Source organism: Siphateles boraxobius, unplaced genomic scaffold (genome assembly GCF_051911475.1).
Source record: "Siphateles boraxobius isolate OS27281-9 unplaced genomic scaffold, OSU_SipBor_1 22, whole genome shotgun sequence".
Classification (NCBI taxonomy): Eukaryota; Metazoa; Chordata; class Actinopteri; order Cypriniformes; family Leuciscidae; genus Siphateles; species Siphateles boraxobius.
The window spans coordinates 18,411,112-18,425,705 of record NW_027508833.1 but is presented as its reverse complement, the minus strand read 5'-3'; positions in this window follow the sequence as shown (position 1 = coordinate 18,425,705).

Below are 14,594 nucleotides of genomic sequence, written 5' to 3'. Positions count from 1 at the left end.
AGTTAACTTTACTCCGTTCATAGTGCAATGCAATAATGCAATACGGTCTTGTTCCTTGCGTTTTGAAAAAGCCAAACACATGTCTGCATCTGTCATTAAAGGGATAGTTAAGGGGATAGTTCACCCAAAAATGAAAATTATGTCTCTCCCACAAGTTGTTTCAAACCCTTATGAATTTCCTCCTTCTACTGAACACAAAGGAAGATATTTTGAAGAATGTTGGTAACCAGACAGTTAATGGACCCCATTGACTTCCATAGTAAGACAAAAAAATACTATGGAAGTTAATGGGGCCCATCAACTGTCTAGTTACCAACATTATTCAAAATAACTTATTTTGTGGTCAGTAGAAGAAAGAAACTGGTTTGAAACAACTTAATGATGACAGAATTTTCATTTTTTTCAAACTATCCCGTTAACAAAAAATAACTTTTGGCATATTTGTTTCAAATCATTACTGTCAAGTTTATCCAACTTGCGCCATTGTTCTGAGCCATGCTTTCAGTGTCCTAAGAGCAATGAAACTTATTTCAGCCTCAGCTGATTAGACTGGGATGGCAAGGGTTTCAACTTGATCAAACAGACCTCTCATTTCAACAGACTAAGCAATTTTCTGTTTTCATGTTTAATGTGGACTTTCCATAGTCATTATGATTTTTATACTGTAGCCTACAAACCGTGTATTCTATCCCTCTACTCTAACCCTATCACAGATAACTTTCTGCATTTTCAAAAATCGTCACTTAGTATGATTTATAAGCTGTTTTCCAAAAAAAAGGTGGGTTCTCTTTCACACATTTCGGTTATGATCAATGTAGCTGACTGCACAGTGAATCTACACTTTGTTTGTTATAATTAGAGGATTTGCCAGAATGCCAGCATACAGAATTCAGCACTGAACAAAAAGTCCGTTCTGAGCAGTGAGTCTATCTTAAATGCTTCTGATTGGTCATTGAGTTCAAGAAATAAACACATGTCTGTGATTGGCTACATCGCTCAACGCTGCAAACATGTTATAAATATAAACTCTGGCCTGTAAATCGTTTTTGTTGTTATTGTTGCTTTTCTGCAACAGATGAATAAAATGTATTAGTTGTTTGTGTTTTATTCATAAATATTTCTAGTATGCGGGAGCCCCGCGATTCGTTTTATTCTCACACACACACAGAGTGAGTGCATTACCGCCCGCGCTCGCACTCGGCCATCTAATCTAGTCCCGCCGCACTCTATTTCGGGTTAAGCTTTCTGCGACTGCGCAACTGGGTAGGTTGCCAGGTTGAGATGACAAACGGGTTGAAATTGTATATGGTGTGTGGATTGTGTGAATATAATGCATTTAATACAAGATCTGGCAACTGGTCAACATTAGACAAACATATTGTTCCGATTATTCATAAAGGAGTTTGGGCCATGCAAATGATGGGAGTTTCCCGGGAGAAATAACAAACCGGGAGGGGTCCGGGAGATAGGGCTAAAAAACTGGAGAAACCCGGGAAAAACGGGGGTGTTGACAGGTATGGCTCCCGCTCTCTTTCGTTCACAACACGGCAGCACTGCAGAGAGAGGAACTTGAGTGAAGCTGTTGGACTTTTAACCAGAGGAGGGCGGTGCTGAAACTATCAACTGTTGATACCGTTCTCTTCCTTCAAAACTTGTACTGAGAAGGAGATATTTGGATAAATACTTGTGCAATACTTCCCAGTAACAGGAATTTGTTACACCTGTTCAACGAGCAAATTGGTTTCATAATTGGTAAGTAGCCACGTGCTTTCTGTTTTGCTCCTGTGTGCTGACTGATGGGGCCGCTGTGCCTCGATGAAACCGTTTTTTTACATAGACTATATTTATTTACGGAATGTTGCTTACAATTCTGAAATGGCTTATTGCAAAAAGTTATTTGTTGCGAGAAACCGATTTCGTGTCGGGTTCGATCTTAAAATGTAATAGTAGCATAAGCCTACTGGTCGGGTCGGGTCAAACGATACAAACGACGTTTTTGTATGTTTCTTGTGCACGAGTGAGAGCACGAGCAAGTTTATGGCTGCTTTTCACTGAACGGGCACCAGTGTCGGTATTAACAAGGGTTTCTGAATTCCCCAACTTACTTAATAGGCCTACTTTGAGTGCTGTACATGCTCATACTTTTCATGTTCATACTTTTCAGTTGGCCAACATTTCTAAAAATCCTTTTTTTGTATTGGTCTTAAGTAATATTCAAATTTTCGGAGTTACTGAATTTGGGGTTTTCATTAGTTGTCAGTTTTAATCATCACAATTAAATGAAATAAACATTTGAAATATATCAGTCTGTGTGTAGTGAATGAATATCCAAATTTCACTTTTTGAATGGAATTACGGAAATAAACTTTTTGATGATATTCTAATATATGACCAGCACCTGTAATCATTTGGGAGAGGGGAGTAATCTGTCAAGTGCTGGGGAAAACCCCATTAAAGACACGGGTTGTCACAATAAAACGTAAAATTGTGCAGACATAATATTTGGCCAAGCTGTCATACATAGAAATTAAAACATGCAAGAACAAGAGATAACCAATGAAATATTAACTGATTATGTTTTTTCCTATAGCTGTGACCTTTTTGTTTCTCTGTTTATTTTTTGCATGGTAAAATGAAACCTAGCTGTAGTTTACCATTTTGTCAAAATATACTTTTGTCAGATAAACTCCCCTTTAGATTATTTATATATAAAATATTTCCTCATAGTTTGATGGCATGCACGATTTATTGGCCACCATATTGTTATCGGCCGACATATGTTCATTTTTAATGTTATCGTTATCGGCCCAATAAAATGTTTTTGCCCGATATATTAAATCCGATAAATAATGGATTATTTCCTTCAGCTGAGGCACTTCAGATGCGCACTGTTCGCCATGATGGTTTTGAATTGCTTGAAATATGATTGAAATCAATTCAAAAAAGGAAAATATAGGCTAGTCTGCCATAAAGGCTGATGTCCACACAGCCTGTCAACAATCATTTTCTGTCCAGATTACAAACATAGGAAGATAAAAATGGAACTACTTGTTCATGCAATGTGGAAAATGAACCCTAAAATAATAAACCCTTCTAAACCTCGGTGAAGCAATGTTTAGGGTGGTAGAATGTGAACTTACAGAAAATAATAATATTAAATAATATATTGTATATGGTTATGTCTTAGGTGGCTAATTTACTCATCATTGTCGTACTCCTGTATTATTTCAATGAAACTGGTGACTCTCTTGTGTTTTTGGAAGGCACAAATGACATTTATTTACAACAGCTATTGTGATGGAAGGGAGGTAGGGCACATAAATATAGGATCCAATACTGAACCCTGGGGGATTCACTACTAGCCTGGTTTCTCCAGACTCTCCTCTCCCTTTCACTGTGTCCAAGTAATTCAGGTTGTAGGCATGACACCAGTGACTAACTAAATATTCATATAAAGGACACTGCCATACAACAAAAACACACCAAAAAATATCTTTCCCAAATATCTTCTCCTCTATTGAAGCCTAAAACTTCAAAATTGGCATGCAAAAAATAATTCCTCTATGCCAATGATACCAAATGCCATTTGGTACACCAGGGCTATTATAAAATACAATTGACTTAACTAATTTTCCTTAAACTGACATATAAATTGGGACTTGCAAGCATTTCTTATCATGAAGATTACTGACTTGCAATGACATCAGTCTCATAACTGATACTGGCATTCAAGACAGACTCCAGACTCAACCCACTGCACACTTGAGCTTTCTCACGCACGCACGCACGCACGCACGCCAGAGTCTTTAGGAAAAATGTGTCAAATTAAGAGGGTGTGAATTATTTACCACTAGCACTGTTATCTAACTGTCAACTATTGTAAATAGGGTTTTGTGGTATATTTGTAATTAATAAATTAAAAATGGTGTCTATTTATGTTTTCACAATGTACTGTCCGATACTGATCCTAAAGGGAAAGCACTCGAGCAGTTTACTGTTGCTATGATTACATATGTCTAAGCTGCCTTGTATTTCAAAAATTTTGGAGAAAGTAGCTCCTTTTTTTCATTTGGATTGTAAGGGGTGGTTTATTCCTTTTGTAATCTGATCGAGAGGACATGTAAACACTCGGTCGCATTGAGAACCGAAACAGCCTGTCAACAATCATTTTCTGTCCAGATTACAAACATAGGAAGATAAAAATGGAACTACTTGTTCATGCAATGTGGAAAATGAACCCTAAAATAATAAACCCTTCTAAACCTCGGTGAAGCAATGTATAGGGTGGTAGAATGTGAACTTACAGAAAATAATAATATTAAATAATATATTGTATATGGTTATGTCTTAGGTGGCTAATTTACTCATCATTGTCGTACTCCTGTATTATTTCAATGAAACTGGTGACTCTCTTGTGTTTTTGGAAGGCACAAATGACATTTATTTACAACAGCTATTGTGATGGAAGGGAGGTAGGGCACATAAATATAGGATCCAATACTGAACCCTGGGGGATTCACTACTAGCCTGGTTTCTCCAGACTCTCCTCTCCCTTTCACTGTGTCCAAGTAATTCAGGTTGTAGGCATGACACCAGTGACTAACTAAATATTCATATAAAGGACACTGCCATACAACAAAAACACACCAAAAAATATCTTTCCCAAATATCTTCTCCTCTATTGAAGCCTAAAACTTCAAAATTGGCATGCAAAAAATAATTCCTCCATGCCAATGATACCAAATGCCATTTGGTACACCAGGGCTATTATAAAATACAATTGACTTAACTAATTTTCCTTAAACTGACATATAAATTGGGACTTGCAAGCATTTCTTATCATGAAGATTACTGACTTGCAATGACATCAGTCTCATAACTGATACTGGCCCTTAAGACAGATCTTTACAATCTGTGGTGTTTAAGAAACTGCCAGTGTCAGCACAAACTCTGTAGAACAAAAATTTTAACATTTGCCTGAAGTACAGGCTACTTAATGAACAGTAGGTCAGAATTTGCAAGCATATGGAAGTTGTCAATAAAAATGAGTGTGCCACAGTTAAGCTTATCTGGTGGGCTTATTCTGAGTCTGAGTAAACAAAGAAGCATTTGATATCTAAACAAGTAACCCCATCTAACCCAAGCAAAATTAAGCTTTATCACCTGCAAAAACAGTAGATGCCAGGTTAAAATCCAAATCAGCTAATATATCTAAACATGTTTTCTTGCCGGCATATTTTCTGTATCTTTAGTGTACACACAAGCAAAAACTGCAGCAAAAAAAACAAAGTCACCCGGGTGCAATTCAGCAGGAGGAACTACATACATCGCGTTCTTTTACAGTACTTTGAGGCGAGTCGGAGATGTGAGATATTCAACTCAAACGGGATGACAGTGGCAGATAGGACATGTGTAAAACAGTGTGTACTTTAAATCTAAACCAAACCAAACCGTGAGACTTGTGCACCAAAGCTAAAATTGCTAGCAATGTGATAAGGTGTGTTTTTCTTTCCAACAAAAAAAAAATGCACAAACTAAGCCAAGGAAAAACAAGACTCTTAAATACTTTCTTTTTAAATAAAGAGTACATGTTGAAATAGTGTCTGTGCCCCAGTGCTTGAGCACAGGAGAGACTGTGGTTTTTTGCATGCCACAGGAGTGTGCAGTGGGTTGAGACACTATTTCCCAGTAACAGATGAGCGCCCATGGTGAGCCATATCCATACATGTGGTGAAACCACCACAATGGCTGCGCTCTAGTTGGGAAAGGCCTTTGATAGAGATCAATATCTTGTTTTCCACACTAGAGGAACTGCAAGTGGCTGTGTGATAAACAATAGCAGTAGCAGTGTACCAGTGACCGCAGGCTCTGTCAATATATTAGTCAATCTATAGTGTAGCACTGGCAGATTGTGGCTCAGATGAACACATGCCAGGCAGGCACGTGGCTCCAGCCTCCCCGACCCCTGACCCCAGACTCAACCCACTGCACACTTGAGCTTTCTCACGCACGCACACACACACGCACGCACGAACGCACGCACGCCAGAGTCTTTAGGAAAAATGTGTCAAATTAAGAGGGTGTGAATTATTTACCACTAGCACTGTTATCTAACTGTCAGCTATTGTAAATAGGGTTTTGTGGTATATTTGTAATTAATAAATTAAAAATGGTGTCTATTTATGTTTTCACAATGTACTGATCCTAAAGGGAAAGCACTCGAGCAGTGTACTGTTGCTATGATTACATATTTCTAAGCTGCCTTGTATTTCAAAAATTTTGGAGAAAGTAGCTCCTTTTTTTCATTTGGATTGTAAGGGGTGGTTTATTCCTTTTGTAATCTGATCGAGAGGACATGTAAACGGTCGCATTGAGAACCGAAACTGGAGAGTACTGCGCATGTGCAATGACGTTGAATCAGCGTAATGACGTATGACGCCTGGAACGAGCTGTTATTCCTGTTGAATAAAGTGTCATAAATGGGTGTCCTGTCATTCTGAAATTCTCTTAGCACTCATGTCTGTGAAGTGGATTAGTACAATCCTCGTTTTAGACTCTCATTGATAAATACAAGCAGCACGGCTCAACGGTTCATGTGCTTGTCGTCTCATAATCAGGACCCGAAACAGATAAATATTAAGTCTGCTTTTTAAAACAAAGAAAAGGAGGATGGTTAGTATGCAACAGCGGGAAACTCTGTATAGAAATAGAAATATTTCTGCAGTGTGCACGTCAAAATATTAAATTCGATCAGAAGCTTGTGACATATAAACACGCACATCAACCCGATCACTTTGTTAGCGTTCATGTAAACACTACGTTCGGATTCATTAATCTGAATAAATTCATTCAAATGAAAGCAAAAAGGGTCCATGTAAACGTAGCTGGCGACTTAAACGTGGATTGGTCAGTGAATGTGCAGTCCCAGATAAGAAATCTGGGTGTAATTTTGATTCAGCACTTAGATTTGATGCTCAGATCAAGTATGTGGTGAAAAGTTGCTTTTTACAATTAAGGATTATTGCAAAAATTAAATCTTTTTAGTCAGATGCTCATCTTGAGACAGTATTCATGGATCTATGTCCTCCCACCTGGATTACTGTAATGCAATTAATTTGGGAGAAAACCATACTCTTATTTTAAGACTGCAATTGGTCCAGGATGCGGCCAAGAAGCTCCTTACTGGTGAAAAGAAAAGGGAGCATATTGCACCAGTTTTGGAAAATTTGCATTGGCTCTTGGTTAAATATCAGATTCAGTATAAGGTGTTTCTATATGTTTATAAAGCTGTCCATGGAATGGCCCCAGGTTATATTATGAAACTGATTCACATTAATTCACGTAGACCTCAAATAGCAGCAAAGTGTCTTTTAATGTCGATCCCCAAAACTCGCCAGAAAACAAAAGGGGACCAGGCTTTTTCTGTTGTTGGCCGAGATTGTGGAATGCCCTTCCAACTGACATTAGATGAAATCTGTGATCTTTCTGACTGACCCAAGATCTGTTCATGTGATCACAACGCCACATGCGTGTGATGCCGATGCAGAAGTCGGACAATAATGAGCCGGCGTTCTGGCGTTAGTACCTGGAAGCAGTGCACCGTGTTTACAACGTGAACAACGTCAGAGACTGACAGAAGAGAAGAAAGTCGTTATTTTTGTTTTTGTTTTTTGCGCTCAAAAGTATTCTCGTCGCTTTATAACATTAATGTTGAACCACTATAGTCACATGACTATTTTAACAATGTCTTTACTACTTTATGGGCCTTGAAAGTGGTAGTTGTGTAGCTGTTAATGGAGGGACAGAAAGCTCTCGGATTTCATCAAATATATCTTTATTTGTGTTCTTAAGATGAAGGTCTTACGGATTTGGAAGGACATGAGGGCGAGTAATTAAAGACAGAATTTCATTTTTGGATAAACTAACGCTTTAAATCATGTTTTCTATGGCTTTTAATTGTTGATTGTTATAAGCAGTATTTTATTTTAGCTTATTGTCATGTTTTATGTTGTTTGTATCTTCTGTATTTCCACTGACTGTATAGTCCTTTGGTCTGCTGAGTAGTTGTAAAGGGCTCTATAAATAATGTAGATTTGACAGACAGATTATTGAAAGTGATTTAAGTCTAAAATTTTGGTTACTAAAACGTTGCCTGAAACATTGTGTGAACGCAATAGGACAGACATAATATAATCAATCAGCAGAATATACCTTTTTTTTTACTTTATTTCCATAATGAGAACATCATTTTAATTGTGTGCTTGGGACATGGATTTTAAGGGTGAGACTTGTTTTTGTAATCAAGTCCTCAAAAATTATATAAAAACTTATCCAAGAAATATATTGGTTATCTGCTTTCAAATATAAAGAATTATCGGTTAGCGATATTGGCCAAATTATTCATTATCGGTTGCCCCGGTGCATCCCTAATAAAAACAAATATCTCCTCTGGACATGACTTTTGGCCACTACTGAATATTTATATTTTTATCTAAATAATTTTATTTTTCCGTATTCTCATTTTCTACAGTGTTTTAACAAAAGTATCAATCTATTTTGCTGCTTACAATGTCTCCAATACTGTTGTTAAAATAGCCTGTAACTCTTTTATGTAACTGAATATATTTATCTAGAAAATTCAATTTATTCCTCCATAATTTTGTGATTTCTGTGGAAAGTTCCACTATTCGCTCCTTTCTTCCTTTGATTTCTGCTCCAAGAAACTACTAGTACATCCACTAATTTGCATTCCGGGTAGCATTCTGCACTTTTCTTCTAGTGTAGATTCTTCTAAAGGCACACTTCCACTTCTTCTATGTGATTGCTGAAACATCTATAGATTATTGGTCCAGATAGGTCCTTGTTCTTCTGCAAGGTAGTATCAGTTATATTGTGCGACATTATATATTGCTACTTCAAAAATCAAGTATCAAGGGGCAAGCTTTGTTTCCAGATGTCCTAAGTAAAGATTTGCTGTCAATTTTATAACTTTTTGTAAACTTTTGTAAACCTTGCCAGGATAATCACTATGAAAGCATCCAAACTGCAATATAACATTAACTGCAAAGGGTCCAATGTGTACATAATATGAATTACGCACTAAACTCTGGCACAATCTGCATATTTTTAAACGCTCAAGACAGACGTCACTACCTGAACGTCACAGCGATTGGCTATTTCCCGCGCTTTCCTCTTGATATTCGCCCAACCTTTTTGACGCTCTCAGCCTCTCTCAACCAGAGATGCCCTGCATCCCAATGTCCATACTATCCTCTATCCATACTACTTAAATAATATGTGAGATTAGAACAACTGTATGCCAAAGCATAGTATGTTGAAAAAAGTAAGTCAAAAGTCCCTGTATGATCTACTATTTCCGGTAGACTTTCGAAGTGTGGATTCGTGCACACTCTAAAGGCTAATATTGCACAGCCCATTGCGCTTTGAAGGAGGATTTGTTCAGAACTACAAACATGAGTAAAAAGTGTTTAAAAACTACAAAACATGGCGGATGTGCACGACTAACGGTGAGAGGATTAGCTAAAGATTTAAGTGACTAATAATCAAAGTTTAACCTGATAAAAAATATTTATTTAATGTCATCCGTGTTATATGCAATAACAATGTGAATTTTTATAAAGATACGTTTGGCCATTAACTTTTAAAAATGTCATTATTATTCATTAAAGCTACTACAATATGTAATTTTTTCGCCATTGATGTTTTTAACATGACTGGTATGAAGCAGGTCGTGATTGCAAATGAGAAACAGATATCAGCGCCAAGTGCTTTTTAAGTATAATAAAAATATAATTATTTAAAAAAATAAGTTGAAATAATGCAAATTGATGACTTGATTGATAACAAACATAAAAGATTAGCAGCATCGGATATTTACAGATCTGCTTACAGTAGGTCTGTCTATAGCAGTTTAAATGTTTTAGTTAAAAATAAATGTCCCTATGGAGAAAATAAAATACTATAAAAATAGTTTCCGTTATGAGCTTTTTTTCACTTGATTTAGTATAATTTGTCTTGTATCAAACACAATATGATTTTCGTTGATCGAGATCTGGGAGCAGCACATTTTTCCTCCTGGGCAAGCGATCCTCGGACAGTTTACCCTGCGCACTAAATTCCCCATATGCCAGCAAACCAATGAGAACGCGGGACAGTGATGACGATACAACAACAGAGCGTACGCAGCAAAGCTGCTGTGGATCCGCTTACCCGGAACTATCAGTTAGTGGCAGATTTGAAGAAAATTATCGTTGTTTGGCAAATAAATAAATGACTTAGAGTTGTATTACTAACATTATATCATGTAAAACCTGGACACCTTTGCTCCTTTGAAGTCACGTGCTGTATCTTTTAAACGATCTGCTCCGTGGTATAATGACGATCTACGTGCAATGAAAACTCAATGTCGCAAAATGAAGCGCAGATGGCGCTCTACTGGTTTAACTGTGTATCATCAGGCTTGGAAAGAAAGCTTGGGTGAATAAAGAACTGAAATGGTATCTATAAGGTCTGCTCATTTTTGTCAGATTATTGCAGGTGATCAAGATAACCCTAAAAGGTTGTTTAATTCAAATAACAATCTTTTAAATAGAGATAATAATTTCAATGTCTCTTCTTCTGTTCAATTGTGCAATAAGTTTCTTATGTTTTTTGGTAATAAGATCGAGGGAATAAGAGATCGGATTACTACTACAAAAACAACTGCTACTTCAAAATTAAATAGCATAGAATTTTCTGGTGTTTATTTTTCAGAATTCCTGCTGTTAGATTCGCAATCCTTGTGTAATGTGGTTCTAAAGATGAATGCTACCACCTCACATGTTGACCCAATACCAGCTAGGTTGTTTCAGTCATGTTTTTCCTCATTGTGCTTGCCTCTCCTGAGTATCATAAATGACTCTTTGTTTTCTGGTGTTGTGCCATCTGCACTTAAAATTGCCGCTGTAACCCCGGTTCCAAAAACAAATAGCCCTGGCTTTGAGAATTTGGGAAATATTCGTCCGATCTCTAATCTCCCTTTTATTGCTTAAGTCTTAGAACGGATTGTTGCAACACAATTTTTATCTCATCTATCTGTTAATGAACTCTTTGAGTCACTTCAATCTGGTTTCCCTAAAATGCATAGTACTGAGACAGCATTAGTTAAAGTCACAAATGATTTACTGATGGCTTCTGATTCTGGATGTTTATCAATACTGATCCTGCTTGATCTCAGCTCTGCTTTCGACACTATTAATCACTGTATTTTACTTTCCCGCCTGGAGTCTGTCTTTGGTGTATCTGACTCTGCTCTGAGCTGGTTTAGGTCTTATCTCTCAGATCGCAAACAATTTGTTGTGCTGGGTGGTTGTAGATCGGAGGATAGTATGGTAAAATATGGTGTACCTCAGGGTTCAATTTTAGGTCCTTTACTTTTTAGTCTATATATTTTTCCACTTGGCCAACTTTTGAGGTCTCTGCATCTCGATTTTCATCTATATGCTGATGACACCCAGATATACATTCACTCAAAGCCTGATGTAAATGTCGCTGTTACTCACCTTTCTAACTGTATTGCAGAAATCAAAAATTGGATGTCTGTTAATTATCAATGTCTAAATAGCGATAAAACTGAAGTGATGCTTATTGGTTCGTCTCACCAGTTGCGTAGTGTGAAATTTATAGCTTTAAATGTGGACAGCTCTGATATACAGTTCAAATCTAAATTAAAAAACTTGGGAGTCATTTTTGATTCTAATCTAACATTTGACCTGTATGTACGTAATACTGTTAAAGTCTCATTTATTCATCTTAGAAATATATCAAATTGCGACCCATGCTGCCCTTCTCTGTAGCAGAAAAAATTATTAATACTCTGGTTTTTTCAAGGATTGATTATTGCAATGCCTTTTTGACGGGAGCATCGAAATCTATTCTGCACAGACTTCAGTGGGTACAAAATTCTGCTGCACGTATTTTGACCAGGACCAGAAAAAGAGACCATATAAAACCTGTTTTAGAGACATTGCATTGGCTGCCTGTTAAATTTCGTTTTGATTTTAAAATTCTTATGTTGACCTACAAGGGATTAAATAGACTTGCTCCACAATATCTTTCTGATCTTTTAGTACCCTACGTTCCGACACGTAATCTTCGCTCAGCCGATCTTTTAGTTGTTCCGGTAACGCGCATGAAAACTATGGGTGACAGAGCGTTTTCTTCGGTTGCCCCAAAGGTATGGAATTCACTGCCCTCACAAATTAGAAGTGCTCCATCTCTGAAATTTTTTAAGTCATCCCTTAAAACTTATTATTTTAAAGAAGCTTTTGGTTGAAACGTGATTGTTGTGGTTCTCCATGTAATATATTTTACGGTTTTGCTTAACTTATGTTTTTTTATTATTGATTTTACATTTTTTTTTTTGATTTATAACATTGTTTGTATGCATGCACTGTAATAGTTTGTATGTCATGCTTATTTTATCTATTGTCTATGTTAAGCGCTCTGAGAATTGACTTTTCAAAGCGCAATACAAAATAAAGTTATTATTATTATTATGTAAGGGCTGGGTATCGGCAAGGGGCTCACGATTCGATACATATCGTGATACATCACGATATATTGCGATTCATACGATACATATTGCAATATTTAAAAAAAAAATCTAAAATGTAAAAAATAATAGAGCTGAAAATACAGCTTGCTGAGTACCAACTGAGGTATTGTGGTATGTGTATCCCATTATATTGATAAATTAGCAGAAAAAAAAACTTCCATTACAATTTTTTAGCAAAGCTATTTGCATTGCACAGTGTAATTGAACAGTGAACACACTGAAATGTATGAAGTGCATACTGAGTCACTGAACACTTTTAACTAAAAATTAAGATGCCACAAATGCCACAAAATAAAATTGAAATTTGCTCTGTTGAAAATAAGAGTAATTTTGATGAATGTGGGTATCCAAAAAGTTGCTGGTCCCCTGTGACTTCCATAGTATATATTTTCCTACTATGGAAGTCAATGGGGAACAGCAACTGTCTGGTTAGCCACTGTAGTGTTACAAATGTATTAATGTTTAATTGAGGTTCCAATACAATAGCATATAAACTGAGACAGTTTTGTACACTGAATTTAGCATTTAAGGTTATGATGGTGATGATATTTGCTGTGAAACAGTTTTCCAGCAAGAGATTCCGGCAAATCCTGTTTTCTGTTTCTGTCAGATTACGGCTCGCTATCAAACATGCTATTCCTGTTTCTCTCTATTGTAAGCAGATTACTGAAACTTTGGTAGTCTCACTGTTTGAATAGTTATGCTGATTGGATTGGAATTGGTAACACTCCATGTATAGGGCCGGTTCCTAAACCGGTATACATCATTTACATGCTTTGTTCATCACAATGTTAAGCCCTGCCCCTTAAATGTTTATAAATTGCAAGGGAACTTTTCCCTTAGACTTGACTTGGGTAAGATTTTGGACGAAGCAGACTACAGCAAATAAAGAATCCTGCTTAAAAGATACCCCTAAGTCTCCTGGTTTTCGCTTCTGAGTTTGTAACAAAGGATGAACTTTTCCAGACTGATTTTAAACTTCAAAGCTCAAAGATCTCAACAAAGCTGACTTAGTCTCCAGACTGAATTTTGAAACATCCAGCTAAACAAAGATTGCCAGACTGAATCTTTCCAGCTTCCTCCAGATTGAAAACTTCAAGCTGAACCAAGATTTTCCAGGTGGAATCTTTCTATACAACAAAAATTTGGCGAGTTTCACTCCATTCAAAGAAACGTTGAAAAACCAGTAAAAAAATTTATCCTCTGCGCCATCAGAGAAGTTAACAAGTCAAGTCAAGTCATCCTCATTTATATAGCGCTTTTAACAATGTAGATTGTTTCAAAGCAGCTTTACAGAGATAAACATATCATTTAAGGTAACAGAGATTGGTTTGGTTTTATAGTGGTTCTTGAAAAAATTTTTTTCCAGCTAAAGTTAGTTTTGATTGATTCACTTCCGTCTAAATGATCATTTGTTATTAAATTAGGGGCCGCTAAGACGACACCGTTCTCTCTAAACAGACTAACGTGAACCTGTGATAGACGCTGATGGCGTTCACATGCGCATTTAGAATTGGTTCTATAGTTATGTGTGTTTGAATATATGTGCGCAGGTTTGTAATTCCTTACAAACCATGCCTAAACAAACTACTTGTCTTGTCTATAAATTTTGATGCCGATTTTTTTTTTTATCTTATCACTTTGGGTAGGTACGCGAACCGAAAACTTCCACAACGCTTTATCTGTAGAGTGGTATAGGGATCCTCCATAGGGAGAGGCTAGTTGGCACTTCAGCACTGCATTGTCATCAGGTCCAGGCGAAAGTCCTTCGTCAGATCTGGAAACGGCCTGGATCCGGCAGGCTGCGGGAAAACCTCGGGATAAACAAAGACACTAAAATTAGTGAAGATGCCATTCTTCTTATGATGTAACGAGTACATCATTATTTAAGGGAAGTGTTCCCAGTTCCGGCTGACCTAATCTAAGCAGCCTAATATTGAATTATAGAAGAGTGTTATGTGAATGCTAGATCAAAGAG